This window comes from Eleutherodactylus coqui, chromosome 1, assembly GCF_035609145.1.
Source record: "Eleutherodactylus coqui strain aEleCoq1 chromosome 1, aEleCoq1.hap1, whole genome shotgun sequence".
NCBI classification, from domain to species: domain Eukaryota; kingdom Metazoa; phylum Chordata; class Amphibia; order Anura; family Eleutherodactylidae; genus Eleutherodactylus; species Eleutherodactylus coqui.
Genome location: NC_089837.1, coordinates 174,559,707 through 174,580,200, shown reverse-complemented (window position 1 = coordinate 174,580,200; position 20,494 = coordinate 174,559,707). Strand labels below are relative to the sequence as shown.

Here is a 20,494-nt window from a genome sequence, read left to right as displayed (position 1 = left end):
TGTGATGATTCCCTCAGCCGCACTAAACACCCTCTCCGACAAGACGGTAGCCGCAGGACAAGCAAGCACCTCCAGGGCATACAGCGCGAGTTCAGGCCACGTGTCCAGCTTCGACACCCAGTAGTTGTAGGGGGCAGAGGCGTCACCAAGGATGGTCGTGCGATCCGCTACGTACTCCCTCACCATCCTTTTACAGTGCTCCCGCCGACTCAGCCGTGACTGGGGAGCGGTGACACAGTCTTGGTGGGGAGCCATAAAGCTGGCCAGGCCCTTAAAGACTGTTGCACTGCCTGGGATGTACATGCTGCTCGATCTACGCACATCCCCTGCTACCTTGCCCTCGGTACTGTGCCTTCTGCCACTAGCGCTGTCGGCTGGGAATTTTACCATCAGCTTGTCCGCAAGGGTCCTGTGGTATAGCAACACTCTCGAACCCCTTTCCTCTTCGGGAATCAGAGTGGGCAGGTTCTCCTTATACCGTGGATCGAGCAGTGTGTACACCCAGTAATCCGTCGTGGCCAGAATGCGTGCAACGCGAGGGTCACGAGAAAGGCATCCTAACATGAAGTCAGCCATGTGTGCCAGGGTACCTGTACGCAACACATGGCTGTCTTCACTAGGAAGATCACTTTCAGGATCCTCCTCCTCCTCCTCCTCCTCCTCAGGCCATACACGCTGAAAGGATGACAGGCAATCAGCCGGTGTACCGTCAGCAGCGGCCCAAGCTGTCTCTTCCCCCTCCTCCTCATCCTCCTCATGCTCCTCCTCCTCCTCCTGTACGCGCTGAGAAATAGACAGGAGGGTGCCCTGACTATCCAGCGGCATACTGTCTTCCCCCGCCCCCGTTTCCGAGCGCAAAGCAGCTGCCTTTATGGTTTGCAGGGAATTTCTCAAGATGCATAGCAGAGGAATGGTGACGCTAATGATTGTAGCATCGCCGCTCACCACCTGGGTAGACTCCTCAAAATTACCAAGGACATGGCAGATGTCTGCCAACCAGGCCCACTCTTCTGAAAGGAATTGAGGAGGCTGACTCCCACTGCGCCGCTCATGTTGGAGTTGGTATTCGACTATAGCTCTACGTTGTTCATAGAGCCTGGCCAACATGTGGAGCGTAGAGTTCCACCGTGTGGGCACGTCGCACAGCAGTCGGTGCACTGGCAGCTTAAAGTGATGTTGCAGGGTGCGCAGGGTGGCAGCGTCCGTGTGGGACTTGCGAAAATGTGCGCAGAGCCAGCGCGCCTTTACGAGCAGGTCTGACAAGCGTGGGTAGCTTTTCAGAAAGTGCTGAACCACCAAATTAAAGACGTGGGCCAGGCATGGCACGTGCGTGAGGCTGCCGAGCTGCAGAGCCGCCACCAGGTTACGGCCGTTGTCACACACGACCATGCCCGGTTGGAGGCTCAGCGGCGCAAGCCAGCGGTCGGTCTGCTGTGTCAGACCCTGCAGCAGTTCGTGGGCCGTGTGCCTCTTATCGCCTAAGCTGAGTAGTTTCAGCACGGCCTGCTGACGCTTGCCCACCGCTGTGCTGCCACACCGCGCGACACCGACTGCTGGCGACATGCTGCTGCTAACACATCTTGATTGCGAGACAGAGGAGGATGAGGAGGAGGAGGAGGGTGCTTTAGTGGAGGAAGCATACACCTCCGCAGATACCACCACAGAGCTGGGGCCCGCAATTCTGGGGGTGGGTAGGACGTGAGCGGTCCCGGGCTCTGACTCTGTCCCAGCCTCCACTAAATTCACCCAATGTGCCATCAGGGAGATGTAGTGGCCCTGCCCGCCTGTGCTTGTCCACGTGTCCGTAGTTAAGTGGACCGTGGCAGTAACCGCATTGGTGAGGGCGCGTACAATGTTGCGGGAGACGTGGTCGTGCAGGGCTGGGACGGCACATCGGGAAAAGTAGTGGCGACTGGGAACTGAGTAGCGCGGGGCCGCCGCCTCCATGATACTTTTGAAGGACTCCGTTTCCACAACCCTATACGGCAGCATCTCAAGGCTGATGAATTTTGCTATGCGGACGGTTAACGTTTGAGCGTGCGGGTGCGTGGCGGCGTACTTGCGCTTGCGCTCCAACAGTTGCGCAAGCGACGGCTGGACGGTGCGCTGAGCTACACTGCTGGATGGGGCCGAAGACAGCGGAGGTGAGGGTGTGGGTGCAGGCCATGAGGCGGTAGTGCCTGTGTCCTGAGAGGGGGGTTGCATCTCAGTGGCAGGTTGGGGCACAGGGGGAGAGGCAGGGGTGCAAACCGGAGGCGCTGAACGGCCTTCGTCCCACCTTGCGGGGTGCTTGGCCATCATATGTCTGCGCATGGTGGTGGTGGTGAGGCTGTTGGTGTTGGCTCCCCGGCTGAGCTTTGCGCGACAAAGGTTGCACACCACTGTTCGTCGGTTGTCAGGCGTCTCTGTGAAAAACTGCCAGACCTTAGAGCACCTCGGCCTCTGCAGGGTGGCATGGCGCGAGGGGGCCCTTTGGGAAACAGTTGGTGGATTATTCGGTCTGGCCCTGCCTCTACCCCTGGCCACCGCACTGCCTCTTGCAACCTGCCCTGCTGATGCCCTTGACTCCCCCTCTGAAGACCTGTCCTCCTGAGTAAGCGTTGCACACCAGGTGGGGTCAGTCACCTCATCGTCCTGCTGCTCTTCCTCCGAATCCTCTGTGCGCTGCTCCCTCGGACTTACTGCCCTTACTACTACCTCACTGCAAGATAACTGTGTCTGATCGTCATCGTCCTCCTCACCCACAGAAAGTTGTTGAGACAGTTGGCGGAAGTCCCCAGCCTCTTCCCCCGGACCCCGGGAACTTTCGAATGGTTGGGCATCAGTGACGATAAACTCCTCTGGTGGGAGAGGAACCGCTGCTGCCCAATCTAAGCAGGGGCCCGAGAACAGTTCCTGGGAGTGCTCCCGCTCCTGAGCAGGTGTTATTGTAGTGGAGTGAGGAGGCTGGGAGGAAGGAGGAGCAGCAGACAGAGGATTCGGATTGGCAGCAGTGGACGGCGCAGAACTGCGGGTAGACGATAGGTTGCTCGAAGCACTTTCTGCCATCCAGGACAGGACCTGCTCACACTGCTCATTTTCTAATAACCGTCTCCCGCGTGGACCCATTAATTGGCCGATGAATGTGGGGACGCCAGAAACGTGCCTCTCTCCTAATCGCGCAGCAGTCGGCTGCGACACACCTGGATCAGGAGCTTGGCCTGTGCCCACACCCTGACTTGGCCCTCCGCGTCCTCGGCCGCGTCCACGTCCTCTAGGCCTACCCCTACCCCTCAGCATGCTGTATTACCAGTGATTTGATTTCACAGGCAGGAAATAAATTGGCGCAAGACTGCAGGCCAAATATAATTTTTTCCCTTTTTTGAAAACGAAAGGCCCCACTGCCTCTAGTGAATGAATAATCTAAGTTTAATAACTGTGCTGTGTCCCTGCTAATGTGTCACAGAACGTGAGGGTAGCAGATTTATTAACTGTGGCAGAGCAGGTATTTTTTTTCCCAATTAAGGAAAGCAAATGGCGAAGCCAGGAGTAAAACGTAGCTGGGTGCGTATGATTTTTAAAGGTGTCACACGCAGCCGACACGTGTCCACCGCCCTTAGGACGGACAGAGGCCGGACAAATAGAATTATTTTCACTTGTTTTACAAGCAAAAGGCAGCACTGCATATATTCAATGAATAATAACTGTGTTGTGGCCCTGCCTATACAATTCTTTCCCTGCAGTATCAATGGAGGGTGCAATGCTCTGCAGAAGCGATTTTGAGAAGCAAAAAAAAATGCAGCACAGCTAACAGCAGCCTGGACAGTACTGCACACGGATAAATATGGCCCTAGAAAGGACCGTTGAGGTTCTTGAAGGCTACACTCACTCCTAACACTCTCCCTGCCTATGCAGCACTTCTGTCCCTAATGCCAGGTGCAACGGTCTGCAGAGGCGATTTTGAGAAAAAAAAAATTGCCACTGCTAACAGCAGCCAACACACAGCTATCAGTGGCCCTAATAAGGACCTTTGGGGGGTCTTGAAGCCTACACTAACTACCAATTCTTTCCCTACAGCAGCTCCGGTACAAACAGCACTGTCCCTCATCTAAATCACACGGCATCTGAGGCGAACCGCGGGAGGGGCCGACTTTTATGTTCGGGTGACACCTGATCTTCCCAGCCACTCACAGCAGGGGGGTGGTATAGGGCTTGAACGTCACAGGGGGAAGTTGTAATGCCTTCCCTGTCTTTCAATTGGCCAGAAAAGCGCGCTAACGTCTCAGGGAAGGAAGTGAAAATAACCAGAACACCGCATGGTGTTCGTTACGAATAACGAACATCCCGAACACCCTAATATTCGCACGAATATCAAGCTCGGAAGAACACGTTCGCTCATCTCTAATAATGAGGCATTCGTTCTAGAAGTGCATTCAGATATTGTTCTGAAATTTCTTCCCAACATTGTTGCAGAAGCTCCCACAAATGTGCTGCACTTGTCGGTTGCTTTGCTTTTTAACCTTCTGTCCTCTTCATCCCAAACAAGCTCAATGGAAGTTAAGGTCTGTAAACCATTATTATGCTGCATAAGATGAACAATGAACGAAAAATGAATGATTTATTGTTCAGCGTTTCATCGTTGGCTGCCTTTACATTGGGTGATTATCATTCATTTTTGCTCATTTGAATGATTTTTTGAACGATAATCATTCCGTCTAAAAGGACCTTCAGGGCTCCCACCCACTGGCGTTTTTTTTCTCCACTGCACTGCGAGAGTAAGTGAAAAATCTCACAGAGCAGTGCGAGAAAATTGCTGGGAGATCGATCCGCCTCCTGAAAGGGCTGTGCGGATGGGCTGAGGCCTCAGCCAATAGCAGCTAGTCCTTAGCTATTGGCTGAGCGCTCAGCCAATGGCAGATAGCTCTTAGCTATTCATTCATGAATAGCTAAGATATTGCTATTCATGAATGAATAGCTAAGGGCTATGTGTGATTGTCTGAGCGCTCAGCCAATAGCTAATCAGTAGCTGCTATTGGCTGAGCCCTCAGCCAATCCGCATAGCCCTTTCAGGAGGTGGGGATTTTTAAATCCCCGTCTGCTGAAAGTGCTGGACAGCAGTGCTGGGGAGCCAGCCGGAGGACACGTCTGAGCGCCGGAGAGGTGAGTAATTTTTTTATTATTTTTTTAACCACTTTTTGATGATTATCGGCAAAGGGCTTATATTTCAAGCCCTTCTCCGATAATCATTCTGCGGGGCTTGCCAGAAACTACTGCTTTCAATGGGATCGGCAGCAGTGCCGATCCCATTGAAAGCAATGGGATAGCATGCCGCGGACTTCTGCCACAGCTGTGACAGAGTATTCATTCCCGCGGGGATGAAGGAAACTCCTGCCACAGCTGTCACAGCTATGACAGCTGTGGCAGAAGTCCGTGGCATTCTCCATATCTTTTCAATGGGGCTAGCGCTGCTGCCGCTGGCCCCATTGAAAAGGCTGGCGATGTCGCAGCGATCTCCTAGCAATTTTCAGCTATCTGCCAGCGTTTTTCTCGCACTGCGATGCGAGACTTTAACTTTAGAATCGCATTGCAGTGGAGAAAAAAACGCCAGTGGGTGGGAGCCCTTACTGATACTCTACCCGTTAAAAATGCAAATGGAAATTTTTTCTTCACAGTTGAAAGGAAAACTATTTTTTTTTTTTTCTTCATTAAGCTGTGCTTGTAGATTTTGTGCTGTGGGTTTGCCAATTACGCAAACCGTTGATGCTCACAAACTTGTCATCTGATTCTGTAGAGGCCTTTGTTCTGACAGATATCTTTCTGTTAGAATTTCCTCCAGTTTGCAAGTGCCTTTTGTTGATATGGAAAATTGTACTGGTTGTACGGACAATTTCTCTGTAGGGCTGACCTACACTTCTAAGGGTTATTATTGAGTGTCTGTTTTTTTGGTTAATTGCCTTGTTCTTGCCATTATGATAGCAATGTGCTTTGTCCTGAAGAGCAAAACTGTCCAAATCCTGCCCTGGAGAGTGTTGTAATTCAGTCTGTTCCAACATTGGTTTTATAGAATCTATGAAAGTTGGGACAGTTGTAGGAAAAGTTTTCACACAATTTCAAACCATAATTTGTTTTCTGTGCTGCAGAGCAGCTGGCCTTGATGTGTTCCTTGAAATAAGCTCTGTGTTTAAAATCATAAATTCAGACTATTGTTGCATTTCAGGTTAAAAATGTATAATGTTTTTATGTTTAACTTACTTTTGAACCTTTGAACCATTCCATGGCATTTGCTGGATTCAAACTGTAATAATGTAAAAAAATAACTGGAAAAATGCAGGTGCTCTAAAACTTTTGGCTGCACTATACTTCGGTAAGGCCCCATTCACATCTGCCCTGGGGTTTCGGGTAGTTTGTATTGTTCGCCTCTGTCTTAATAGCTGAACAACAAAACTACTGGTACCTCCGTTTCCGGGATATGATGGAGCTGAAAGGCACCGAATTGACCCAATTGACTATAACAGGATCTGTTTTGCTTCCAGCATTCTGGCTGTTATTTTACCAAATGACATAACGTCATATGCAGTGCTATGTCATCCAGGATTTTCTGCTGGATCTGCACCAGAGGGACCAAACGGAACCTGAGATGCAGATCTGAATGGGTCCTAAATAATACAGGGGTTTTACCAGTGAAATCTCCTTGCTTTTTGCCTGGATTTTACTGCAAAGTCCACGTGCTGCCGATCCAGACTGTCTGTGGTATTACATAATAGGTCTGGTTTCAAGTTACTATGGCCCAAGAAAAGACCATTGTGTTCTGCAAATATTGTATCCCGAGGCCATTGTAACTTGAGGGATCACTGTATATTCATTGTAATTTGTGTGTGTATGTAATTGTACAGTATAATATTAAAGTGTACCTCTACCTTCAAAAAACTTCCAAAGTTGTTGTGATATATCAGACCTTTTGATCAGTTGTGTCCAGGTGCTGAGACCCCCACCAATTGCTGAAGCAAAGGGATAGAAGTGCTCATCTTAGCACTGTGCACATTCAACTGTGATCACTTTTTCTTGCCTCTTCTTGAAGATAAAAGCTAAGTGGTGTACAGATCAATAAAAAGCCTAGGAAATTGTACACCACTTTGCTCTGGTTTCTGAAGACAGTCGAGCAAAGCCAATTAGAGCCAAAGGGACATAGCGCTCAGATAATTGCTTCTACCCCTTTTCTCCAGTAATTGGCAGAGGTCTTAGCGCCTGGTCCCCACCACGTCAAAACTTCTGACATGTCATTATGACATGTAAACATTTTTCTGAAGTTACAAGTACACTTTTAAATGCTGTTAAGATGTTGGTTTATATAATAACTTGGGCAAATATTTAGTAATATTATCATAGTAAGTTACAGGACCTTTGAATGGTGTAGCTCTGCCCACAGGTCCTGCAACTTACCAGCACCAACCTCCCTCTCATTCAGAGTGCAGAAGAGAGCTGTTGAAGCAGACAGACAGGATCCTCTGGCACTCTGAACTGCACATGAGCAAAACAGCAAGTGCTTCCTCTCCTATCCTCCCAGCATGCACTGCTCACAGGAAGTTTGAGGCTATGGACAAGGGAAAGAGTGGCAAAATTGGACAAGATGTCAGAGGAAGTAGAGAAATTTTTCAGGTGGGGCGTCATGTGACATGGATAGAAAATGAAGAAAGTAGCTACACCAGGTATAGTGATCCTATTACAAAATGACTTATTGTGATGATTTACATTAGATTTTAAAATTGTAGTCTCTGCCCAGAATACTCATTAAATGACTATGTAGACTCCAGCTCAAAAACATCTCTTGGATATGATCTTTCCTCCACCCCGAGTCAACAAAAATGCTGGTGCATACCCTGATCATCTCCTGTCTAGATTACTGCAACATTCTCCTCTGTGGCCTTCCTTCCAATGCCCATGTACACCTGCAATCCAGCCTCAACTCTTCTGCCCAGTTTATCCACTTCTTCCCCATTGCTCTCCTGCTGCTCCCCTCTCTCAATTCCATCACTGGTTGCATGCTACCCAAAGAATCCAGTTTACATTATTATCAATGACATACAAGGCTGTTCACAACATGTCTCCCCCCCACCCCCCCACTTCCCATACCTCTCTGACCTAATCTCATGATACCTCTCCACTCGTAACCTTTGGTCCTTGCAAGACCTCCTCTTCTACTCTCCCCCAGTGTACTCCTCATGTAAGTACCTCCAGGATTTCTCCCATACATCAACTATGCTTTTGAACTGGCTGCCTCAACCCATCAAGATTTCCACAACCTGGGAAAGCTTCAAAATGAACCTCAAAACCCACGTCTTTAGACAAGCCTACAACCTGCAGTGGCCCTGCTGTCACCATACGATGAGCACCTTCTACCTATACCTATTCTCTCCTCTCCCTTTCCCTGTGCACTGTAAGCCCTTGCGCACAGGTTCCTCTCTGCCTTTCTATCAATCTGTTAGTTATTTAGTAGATGTTTACTGTTCCAACTTTATATATGTAGTGTGGCGATACATGTAATAGTAGTAGTTACTGCCTATATGTAGTGCAATGCAGTTAACCCCTATTCTTCAGTTTACAGTGCCTTGGAATTGCGCTTGAAAAATAATAATTTGTAATAACTGGTCAAAAATTGCAGAACACAATTGTTTTATGCAAGAGAAAGAATTGGCGTTTATATAAATGCAGCCAACGATAAGGATGAAATTAAAAAATGGCAAACTAAATCATTAAAATGATTGCATAAAAAGTTCTTGTTCTTTAAGCTTGCCAGAACATGTCTGCTGTATGTTGTCAAATGATAATGCTGTCTTGTAGTGACTCATTACAGCCATTAAATTGATGAAAACTACAAGTGTAGCAAGAGTGACAATAGTGTGACTTTTCACTGACGACAGTATGTAGAAGAAATATAATCCTGCAACGTTGTCTTTGGGACAGACCCCTTTAAGTAAGCAAAAATATGTACAGGAAATAAATAACTAAAGGCCCATTTATACGGAGCGATGATCGCTCCAAGTTCGCTCAAACGACAGTTTGAGTGACAGCTTTGAGCGATCATTTTGCATAAACTGTTAAGTAGCTACTCAGCTACTTAAGAGCAATTAAGTGTGTAAATGAAGCCTGAGCTGAAAGCAGTTAATAGCCCGAGGGCTCTTATCTGCTTTTAGTTCTTTTGTTCTCCAGCGGGAAACAATGCTATCAGCACTACCCGTGAAGAATTGCTGATAAGGCTGAATGACGATTTTTAGGTTTGACTGAACTTAACAATCAGCTAGCAGTGCACGAAACGTGCATGATGGCTGCACGTTTAGACGTAACGATTATCGCTCAAACGATCGCTTTTTAGCAATTTTTGAGTGATCGGCGCTCATTGTAAATGGGCCTTAAGTGCTGTTCCCCATGCTGAAAAACAGGTCACCAAATGGGTCAAGATGCTGTTTTACAGTGAAAGCCACATGTAAATTAATGTAATACAATGAATCAAATTTGCATAAATTACAACCATCAGCACATTCTCTGCTGCATAATGGATTGACAAATATAGAGGCTGGCATGCAAAAGCCTCAATATTCACATGTACAGGACAATAATCAGAACATGAACATATCAATAGTGTCAAACTTATAACCTGCGCCCGACGCGTGTTTTGCTCGTTTCGCTCAAGCTCCTCCAGCGGTTACATGTGAATATGTAGTATTTAATACTTGTGTTTTAGAATTGTCATTATTGTAAACATGATTGTGATAACATTGGATATTCCTTGCATACACATAACTTTATGAACATGACAGGCTGAATGCCTTCCTTTTTTTGATGCATTATGTCTTTTTGCTTGAGAACTCCTCTCTTCTGTAATGTGATATTTTAATATTATTCTATTTATTTAAATTTAAAAGTTCTTTTTATTGATTATTTGCATGCCGACCTCTTTTTTTGTCTATAAAAATGAATGTGCCTCTTGGCCTGATATGCTAGAAGGCGCCACGTTGTAGCAGCTGCTAGACATTCAGGTCGTGCATGAGACCGCAAGGTAGACCTTAGGCCGGTCTCCCATTGCGGATTCTGTGATTGTATGATCCACGGTAACACGCTGTTCAATCAAATGCATTGGATTACACAATTCTGCTCACATTAGCGGACTGGAATACCATAATCTGCTTGCGGAAAACAGTATGCAGCATGCTCTATTTTACAGCGGCAGGCACGGCATACAGCCCATTGTGCCCTACATTGCAGCGGGTACACGCATCATCGCTGGGCGGTGCAGGAAATATAAACAAACAAAAATGTGTACTATGCATGACCGCGTGCGTGAATACACGGTCATACGCAGTACATTACATCACCGTACGCAGGATCATCGCTGGGCTCACTGCTGGCATTCGTGTATTCGTGTGTGTATTTTTAGTTTTCCCATGCAATATGCAGTGAATGGAACCTATTCGTATGCGCAATCTTTTCCAGTTACGCAAAATAAATTGGAGCATGCTTTATTTTCCTGCACAAAATAATTCCTATCTGGATTTTAAAAAATCAATACATTACCTAACAGACGCTGTTGACTCCGCTGTGCGTCTCCTCTGCAGCTCCGGCATACTTGCTTGTAGTTTTTAGTCAGCGCTTCCGGGTTTGGAGGTTCAAAATCCCCGCCTCCAGCAAGGGCTGGCTGTGATTGGTCCTCGAATGCCAATCACTGCAGTGCTCAATGAACCAATCACAGCCATTTTGTATTCTCACAATGTAGCAGCCTACAAAACATCGCTTATGTGAAGGAACCCATTGGAAAGCATGGGCTTCACATACATGCGATTTGTAGCACTGTCGCATCGTGAAAAAATTGCGCTATTTTGTCCCCTGTGTGAACCCGGCTTTAATCTGATGGGTTGCTATATCCAAGAAGGAGACTTTTCTGTCAGACAGTTTTGCAACATGAAGCTCTGGAGCCTTTGATCTACAGTTCTGATGTATACGGAATTACATCACAAGGGAAATTTCAAGATTCTTCTCAGAAATCTATGTAATCACTAGGGATTTGATGCACTAGTGGTGTTGGGAAGAAAGTGGCATCAATTTCCAGTTTACAGACACACATTTCAGGTCTGTCAGGTCACAGCATTGCTACATCAGACAGGGAGTTGTCCACAACAGACTATTAATCTTCAAATTCATTGGCAAGTAGCAGCAAAGAGCAGAAACACTTCCCTTACTCATCATCCTAGAAATCACTCCATTGTCTCCTTTTGGTAAAGTTTTTTTTTTATTCCTAAGAAGAACAAACAGTAAAGTACAAAGGTACGTTTAATAGCGCTTAAGTCAACTTCCAACCACAGTGCTAGCAATTAATGTTTGACAAGTCTGGGTAGAGCTGTAGTCAGCAGAGTACTTACATCAAGTTTCAGAATCGACTTCACCCCTTCTCTATCTGTACACATTTGGCGGAACTCAAACTTTTCTGCCTCCAGGTATTGTCCTTACTCTTATTATGTGTATATGGAATTAGCTAGAGTTCCTTCATACTAGGAGTACTAAGCTGAAGTTTGGCACTGCCAATGCAATGACAATCATAAGTACTTTCCAAGTGTCAGCCTGAGGGCTCGTTCCCATTAGCGTGATTTCACTGTGTAAGGGAAAAGACACATGGGTGCATACACTAATACACTCGCCGCTACATAGCACATTACCGCATGAATCGGGGTTCTTTCTGACTATTCAAGCTCTGCGCTAGTATGCGCTAGTTTGAAAAAAAACCAAAACAGGAGGTTAGGTCCTGCCCTATCTTTCTCGGTAGTATTTGCTATCTGCGAGAAGGATAGTACAGCCCAATTGTTCTCTATGGGTTGTGTATTCAATGCTGTCGATACGCAATACAGTGCGGAGAATTAAAAAAAGAAAAGAAACTAAGTCTGCGCAAGACCACGTGCGTGAGATACGCTATCATGCGTAGTGCACAATTGCTGCCATACGCCCCACCCATGGCGGTAAAAACGTTGCGCGATCCAAACAGCATTTTATGCATATGGCCTTGGGAATGAGCCTTAAGAGACAGATGCAACCATTTTTAGCTTTTCTTCACAGCTTTCTATGAATCAGGTGATGCCCAATGGAATTTATGAACTGATACATTTCCCAATTTTATAAAATAATCATTGGGAAGAAGAAAGATCCTTTTGAGAGTATCGGCATAACTACCAAATCAGAGAAGCTGCCACGGGGTCTTTCTAGCTTGGAGGAGAGGAGACACTTCAATGAGTCTTAGAGCTTATTTGGTTCTTTTTGCCATGCACTGGATTTGGGCCAATAACATAGCAAGCAGAACATTCTATTTGTTGTGCTATAGTGGTTCAAATAAAGAAGGACCACCATAATCACAAATTCAGCAGAAATAATTACCATGTATGATCTGCATTAAATCAAACTACATATATAATTAGTAACAAGGAGAAAATGGGGTTTAGAGCTTTGCCACAGATTATTGAAGTTGTACAATTATATATCAGTTCCGGTAATTTGATTGGCATCTTTAGTCTGGTATTTTTTACCTGAAGTGTGTAATGGATTAACATAGAACTAGTGATGAAGGTCTTCTTAGTGATCTAATGGAATTTAAATGTAGAATTTTTACTTAAAGGGGTTTTCAGGACTTAAAAATAGTTAAAAGGGCTTAAAATGAATGAAAATTGAATATTCACTTACCCGGCTGCTTCCCGTCCAGCGCTGTACCCCCTATGCCCAATGCATAGAACAAGAAAAAGTATCAGGCAGTTACATACCAGTCATTGTGCCTATAACCACTCTTCTATGTCTGCGGAAGCCTGGGTATGACTGAGCGTTTACAATGGACAGCCATTTCTTCCTGCTTCCATGCGAAGGGTGAGTATTCAATTTTTTTATTAATTTTAAGACCCTTAACTTTTTTAAGTGTTTTCAAAAACAACTTAGGGCTTCATTGGCCACTGCTCTGCTGCTGTTTCCCCCAATTTGAGCTCTGTCAATTCAGTTTTCCATGAAGATCTTCCTATTTTTCTTCTGCCTAGCTGTTTGCAATCCACTTACAGGTGGGGGACAAATCGTAAATCAGCCATTCTGCCAGTACTGTACCAGATGAGACTTCCTCTCCCACTGTTACAATGCTGTCTTGCACCTCTAATCAGCTGCAGGGCAGCATGTGAATGTCCAGCCCTTTGTTGTATGATGTAACTAGCTGTTTCCCTATATCCCTGGTACTAAAGAAGCCAAATGCCTGACAACAGGCAGTGGATTGCAAAGGTGCTGGAAAACGTCTAGTAGCAGTCTCTTCAAAGTTAATTTTCAGTGGTAAATAGAGATGAGCGAACGTACTCGGTAAGGCCGATTTCGCAATCGAGCACCGCGATTTTCGAGTACTTCACTACTCGGGTGAAAAGTACTCGGGGGCGCTGTGGGGCGGGGCGTGGCGTGATGGAGCGGGGGGTAGCAGCGCGTAACAGGTGAGAGCTCTCTCTCCCTTTCCCCCCCACTCCCCTCTGCAACCCCCCGCTCACCCACAGCGCCCCTGAGTACTTTTCACCCGAGTAGTGAAGTACTCGAAAATCGCGGTGCTCGATTGCGAAATCGGCCTTACCGAGTACGTTCGCTCATCTCTAGTGGTAAAACAACATTTTTTTAAATGCAAGTACATTACAAGATCAATGATATGCACATAGACTGTTAGATGAGCATAAACTGAGTGAAAAATTACCGTCTTTTTACTCTGTTATATGGCAGTGTGCATGAGTTCTTAACATAAACTTGATCATGTCTTCCTCTGAGATGTACTGCAGAAGCAAGCAGCTTTTCTCATATTAAGTAACTTTTGGTAGTGGTGAGAGGGGCTTTAATACTGCACAGCAGAGAATGCCATTGGAAATGTGAACTCTACCTTTCTATCAGATGCTAAAGCTCCCTCTACATGGGACAACTGTCAGGCATATTAGCACCCAACAGCTGTCCGAGCGATTATTGCTCCTGTGTTTTTACACAGGAGCGATAGTTGTTCTGTGAATGGAGGTGCAGTAAGCCGGGTGATCGTTCTGGCAGCCCGTCTCCATGCACAGTAAACAGGCAGTAAACAGAGATGAACAACTGCCTGTTCACACGATTTTTGGCTCAGTGCCCTGTTGGCAGCAGCTTGTACATAGGACAACTATTGCCTGAATTTGCTGTTTCCAGCAATAATTCGGCTAAAAATCACCTTTTGTAAAGGTACCTTTATACCTTCTGTTATCTAGAGTCTGCAGACAGCTAGACTACTTCTCTTGCCTTCTCCAGTTTTGACATTACATTTTTGCATTGTTATAAACAAAGAGACATCCTGGCCTGAACAAAGCACCCTCCGGCAGTAAACATACCATATGAAGTAAGGGAGATAACTTCATTCCTGTCATGCATGACCTACAGCAAGTAAGGTCTGTATATGTCACACATCTGCATTGTAGCAATACAATGGCTCCCAGCAATGGGAGTGTCATCATTGTGCTCAGCAGAACAAGACCTGCCATCTGCACATACGATGTATTTTGAAATTATTTGGAGAACCTAATGCTAGAGTTTCCAGCAATACCTGCATATTGCTATATATAGATATACAGTATCTCTAGACATGAGTTTAATGGTTTCAGCATCTGCTGTTACAATGTAGCCACCTGTATAATACAGATTTTGCATTTCAGAACAAGCAGTATGAAAAATATTCCTGAAGGACATTTCATACAGACTGCAAAGTATTGCTTCAGAAGTAATTATTCCCAGCATTTAGGATACTTCACGGTGGATTTCATCAAAAATTTGAGACAGAACCTGTGTGGAATCCATACAAAATCTGTATTAAATCTGTGGCAACGTGTGTAGTAAAGTATTCTATTGATTTTAATGTCATAGTCTACCGTATATGCCACAGATTTTTTCTGTATGTGGATTTAAAATCCGAATGCATAAAAAAAAAAGTGACATGTTACTCCTTGACGCATAATCCAAGTCTAGAAGCCGCATGTGGATTTGCTCATTGAAAAGGGCTAAATCAACATACAGATTCACAAGTAGTGAAGAGCAAATTTGTTACCAAAATATGCTGCTCTGCCATGAATTTCTTTCACAAATTTTAAGGCAGATTCCAGAGAAAAAACTCCAAGGTGGATTCTGCCGTATAAACATAGTCTTAGCGCTCATTCCAATGAGCGAATGCATAGAACACAGTTGTTTTATCGCCCTGGGAGCCGACGGTGATCCAGCTAATGCCACATATGGCAGTGAGAGTGTACTGTGCATGATAGCATATCTCACGCACACCATCATGCAGTGTGACTTTATTTATTTAAATCCCACACTCTGTCTCATAGCGGTATTGCATATGCAACATCGCCCATACACAATGTATTGCATAAAGACAGCGTTGCATACGCTACTCATAGAGAACAATAGGGTTATTGGTGTGTGATAGAGCATACGCCATGCATTGTATATATGATAATGTGAATGGATCAATGAAAGTTACTGTACTTTTTATTGACTTCATTCACCACAAACTATGTGGGTATGCATCGCATGCATAATACGCAGTGAAATCACAGCTGTGCAAAGAGACCTTAGGTGTATATGTATGCCCCAGTGATCTCCAGGGAAGAACCAGCTGTAACTCAGAGTTTCACTCGGCCACTACTGTCCAGAATCAGACCAACCTTTTAAACCCATAAAATAAAGTGACCAATAATAATTGTGGTGTTAAGAAAGCCAGGACACTCCTTTAACCCCCTCCAGTAAACCCTGGCATCACAATTGACAGGTTCACCATCAGCATTAACCCCTTAACGCTATAGGACATACAGTTACGTCCTGCAGTGTTGGGGTATGTATGAAGAGAGATCGCGGGGCGATCTCTCTCCATACAATGTGAGTGCCAGCTGCATCTTACAGCCCTCCTCAGCCCGCAGCAGCTCCAATAAGCCTCATGGCTCATCGGAGCTGTTAACCTTTTAAATGCTGCCGTCAATTCTGACAGCAGCATTTAAATCCCCTGGCCGATGTTCCGGGGTCCTGTATAGCCCCCAGGGTGAGAGCGTAGAGAGCCATGCAGGTGTCATGGCAGCTGGGGGGCCTTCTGAAAGGAAGAAAAAAACGAAAGTGTAAAAAAAAAAAGAAAAAAAAAAAGGGCCATGTCCTTAAAGGGGTTGTCCCGCGCCGAAACGTTTTTTTTTTTTTTTCAATAGCCCCCCTGTTCGGCGCGAGACAAACCCGATGCAGGGGTAAAAAAAAACAAACGTCCGGTACTTACCCGAATCCCGGCGCTGCTGCGACTTCGTACTTACCTTGCTAAGATGGCCGCCGGGATCTTCACCCTCGGTGGACCGCAGGTCTTCTGTGCGGTCCATTGCCGATTCCAGCCTCCTGATTGGCTGGAATCGACACACATGACGGGGCGGAGCTACAAGGAGCAGCTCTCCGGCACGAGCGGCCCCATTCAGAAGAAAGAAGACCGGACTGCGCAAGCGCGTCTAATCGGGAGATTAGAAGCTGAAATTAGACGGCACCATGGAGACGAGGACGCTAGCAATGGAACAGGTAAGTGAATAACTTCTGATAACTTCTGTATGGCTCATAATTAATGCACAATGTACATTACAAAGTGCATTAATATGGCCATACAGAAGTGTATAACCCCACTTGCTTTCGCGGGACAACCCCTTTAAGGGATTAATAGCCTGAATCCTAAGTAAAGTCCACAAGACTGTTTTCTGACATTATATGTTAAGCCACATTCAGAAAGCAGTAAATTGAGCACATTTACACCCAGCGTTATGCTCACAAGTCCATGTTTACTGGTGTGAACTAACAGTCTCACACTGATCTATGATGCTCTACGTTCTGGCCAGTAGACCCACAGTTGTGTTGGGATTTGTGGCCATTATACAAACATTAAAAGGTTACTGTATAACAGAATGAGGTCTGAGTCTGTACTCTAGATGTGCCCCACAGATCCCCATGTATACTATTGCATACATTACAGGCATGATGCACAGTCATGTATAGACATAAAGGAGTACATTTTAGTGAAAATAACACTGCCCATGGAAAAAAAAAATACGATAAACATCCTTTTTTCAAATAAAAATGAATACAATTCAAAAACTTTATAATAACTCAAAAAATAGGTACACCATCTATTAGGGTAACCTCTGGAAAAAATAATGAATGATTTTTCCCCCCATTCTGTAATGATATAAAATTCCTATACATTATATGCTATCTTTGATGTACACCAAAATAGAGCCTAAAAAATCTACAACTCGTCCAGCGAAAAAATAAGGCTTCAAACAGCTGTGTAGATATGAAAATATTCTGGTTAACAGAATGCAAAACATTTCTGTCCATACTTTAGGTTACAATTGACTTTTTCTTTGGGGGGTTACTATGGTGCTACTGTTATGCCCTGTGTGACGTACTCTCTGAAGCTTCTAATGATGGAATGGCAAGTCGGCAAATACAGTTATAAGAATAATTTATTACTCTAATATATTACTACAGCACACTGTAGTGAAAACGTTTAAAATCAATAAATAGATTTCTTACTTAATTTATAAAAGATTGACCGCCAATATGCCTTACAGTGACTATTTAGAAACTCTAGCACCACATTCCATGGTGTTATATTTCTACAGCATGCACAGTACAAATAGCCATGCAACGGCAAGAGGAGCCCAACTTTAGAGACAGCTGGAGGTCCCTAAGAAAGATTGATACATTTTTTTATTTGACATGAATTTTGCTCCTGCCTGTGTTATGCTATCCGTGAGACTAACAATGTGATTTGTAGACAAAGTAGCTGGACTAACAATATTTCAATTTATGACAGAATACCACTGCTACTCTAGCTATAAAAAGTTTATCCTTATCTTTTGTGGCATATGCTTTAAAATAGTAATACTAAAAAACTAAAATGAAATACTATATATAAAATGAGGTAAAAATATAAAAAGAAATATATGAAAATAAACACAGATGTTTTTCAAATTATCCATTATCCGATTCCCCAATGTTAACGGTACTGTTCTTAACTGTGATATTAAACTTTAAAGCAATGTTGGTATATTGAGGAGTACATTTTTAAGACGTTTTACATAACTAAAAACAGTAGCCAAATATGAGCCTTAACTCGAGCATCTGGTTGAAACTATTTGTTATTAAATATCTGCTCTAGGAAATGGAAGTACTAGTAAAGTTGGAGGGCCCTTGAATGTACAGAGCTCTACATATGATAGGTACCCTCCGGGATAACCTTCATGTTTTGTCTCATTGAACAGCATTTGTGAAGAATTTACTAAATGCTCAAGATTTATAGTAAAAGATGGAGTACATGAAATTCAGGATGCACCAAATAAATCTACCATGATAGCTTTGAAAAGTGTGAAAAGAAAGGGGTGCTAAGAAGAGTTGAAAATGTAGTAGAGACATGTGCCAACATTTGGAGCATTAGTAGAAGCACATATATAACACTGATTGTAATTTTCCCACGTTGGTGCTGTAGAGAAATTTACTGCCAGTTTCCCCATCAGATTATAACTGAACGTTTAATGTGATCAACTTGGTGCCAGGACTCTTCTTATAAAAAGAGATTGCCCGTAGTAGAAGTTTTTAGAGTTTTTCAAACCCCATTATTTTTTTTTACCAACAGCTTATAATAGCATAAATGATATAATCAATCAATATCAATTCCCTGCCGCTGTCATATTGACACTTCCCTGGTATGCCACCCATTTCTCTTTACTTGGCTCCGAAATGTTGTTTCTTCCCAACATGTGGTGCTACAACCAGTCATTGGCTTCAGTAGTAGGGACCTCAGTTTTGTCGACAGGTCACTGCTACTGCCAGTGCTTGGTGGCAGGGGTCATATGTCAACACAATGTGTCCTTGCTGGAGTTGGTAAACTGAGACTGCTGTGGGCACCACTGAAGCATTAACACAGGAGCGGCAGGGAATTAGTAAAATGAGAATTACTGCTATTTTCCACCATTGTTAGCTGTTTGTAAAAATGTACATGCGCCTGAAAAAAATTCATTAACTTCTACCAGTTGTTTTGGCATATAGTGAAAGTCCTTAAAGTCCTTAAATTAGTTACTAAGGCCGAAATAACCCAGTCATGAAAGCGCTATGGTCATACAAACAACACATACTGTACATTCACAACAGTGCAGATTTCTAAAAAGATTGATAAAAGCAGACGTAATATATAATACTTTCTTACCCCTCTTACATTGAAAAAGGCTTGAAAACAATTAAATTCCAAATAATCTTACTTTTAAAAAAATCACAACAAAAATATATCTTCTATATTTCCTTTTGTATTGACATTGCGTATCACTTTGAATCTCTCTGTAGTGTTTGCAATTTTGTTCTTTCACAGATTTACAAAGTAAAATATGTACAAAACATGTAATTCCTGCAGTGACAACAAGAAGCCTTCTTGTCTTCATATAATGTAACAGAGACATCCAGTGACATTTCGATCTGTAATGAACAGATAGCACTTCCCCTTAGAATACTTTTCTCATAGTTTGTATATAGAAGAGAAGTGACTTCACAGCTTCAGGTAAGAATATAGATGTTTCTTTGTGTTTAGCACTTTGCAACATCTCAGATTAGAGGAACTGATTAATACTCATTGTAACACTCTGTACTTTGCCTGTTCAGAATGAATGTACTGTACCATATACAATGTAACATACCTTATTAGATGTGAAGCTAACACAGCGAATAAAGTTTTGTTACTTTGTAAAGTTTTGTTACACTGTCCATATACAATGTAACTTATAACTTAGCAGACATAAAGTTAACACAGCGAATAAAGTTCTGTTACTTACCATGAAATGGAAGCAATGAAAGGTCCGGCAGGTAGAAGCTTGTGTGATTCAAAGCAATCAAACGTGCTATGGTGGAGATATGAGAGTAACGTGCTTGGGTTTGGCTAGTCCTCATGAATAGAGCGCTTGGCTGACAGGTGTGTTACCTGTTGTAACATGCACATGACTTGTCATATGAAACCGCCTTGAATGTAGGAGCAGTGCAAAACCTGTTTAAACTCAAGGCCCATCCCTTCCCAAGCATAATTCAATGCTGGAGATTTCACCGAGCACAGGGAAGTCAGTGATGTGATAATGGAGGAGGGAGATGTTCCTAAGTAATGACAGTACAAGCCCAGACGACTTGTGACATCATTTATGACTAGCGTGTTAGTCAAGTCCTACATAGCTTCTCATGTACTTTCTTACATTTTATTGCCTTCATAAGCAAGTTAACATCAACATAGTATAATGAGCAAATATTCTTCCTTCATGTTGAAATCTGCATTACTGTGTAGCTAATGGTGGTGTGTGAACTCCTACTTCATATGAAGCTGGGACATTTAGCACATGATTGCTCAGTCACTTCTAATCCAGGTATAGAAAGTAATATAATGAAGAATAAAGGCCTCCAGATCAGAAAT

General features: G+C 44.0%; 1 protein-coding gene across 1 annotated transcript in view; it reads right to left on the bottom strand.

Moving 5' to 3' along the window:
- The window catches only part of FAM83B (family with sequence similarity 83 member B), an 87,163-nt gene extending 67,098 nt beyond the window's left edge, over positions 1-20,065 (bottom strand). Inside the window, exon 1 of the mRNA XM_066603941.1 lies at positions 19,872-20,065. The gene's annotated coding sequence lies outside the window, so the exon portion shown is untranslated. The remainder of the gene's footprint in view (positions 1-19,871) is intronic.
- Positions 20,066-20,494: the final 429 nt, after the last annotated feature.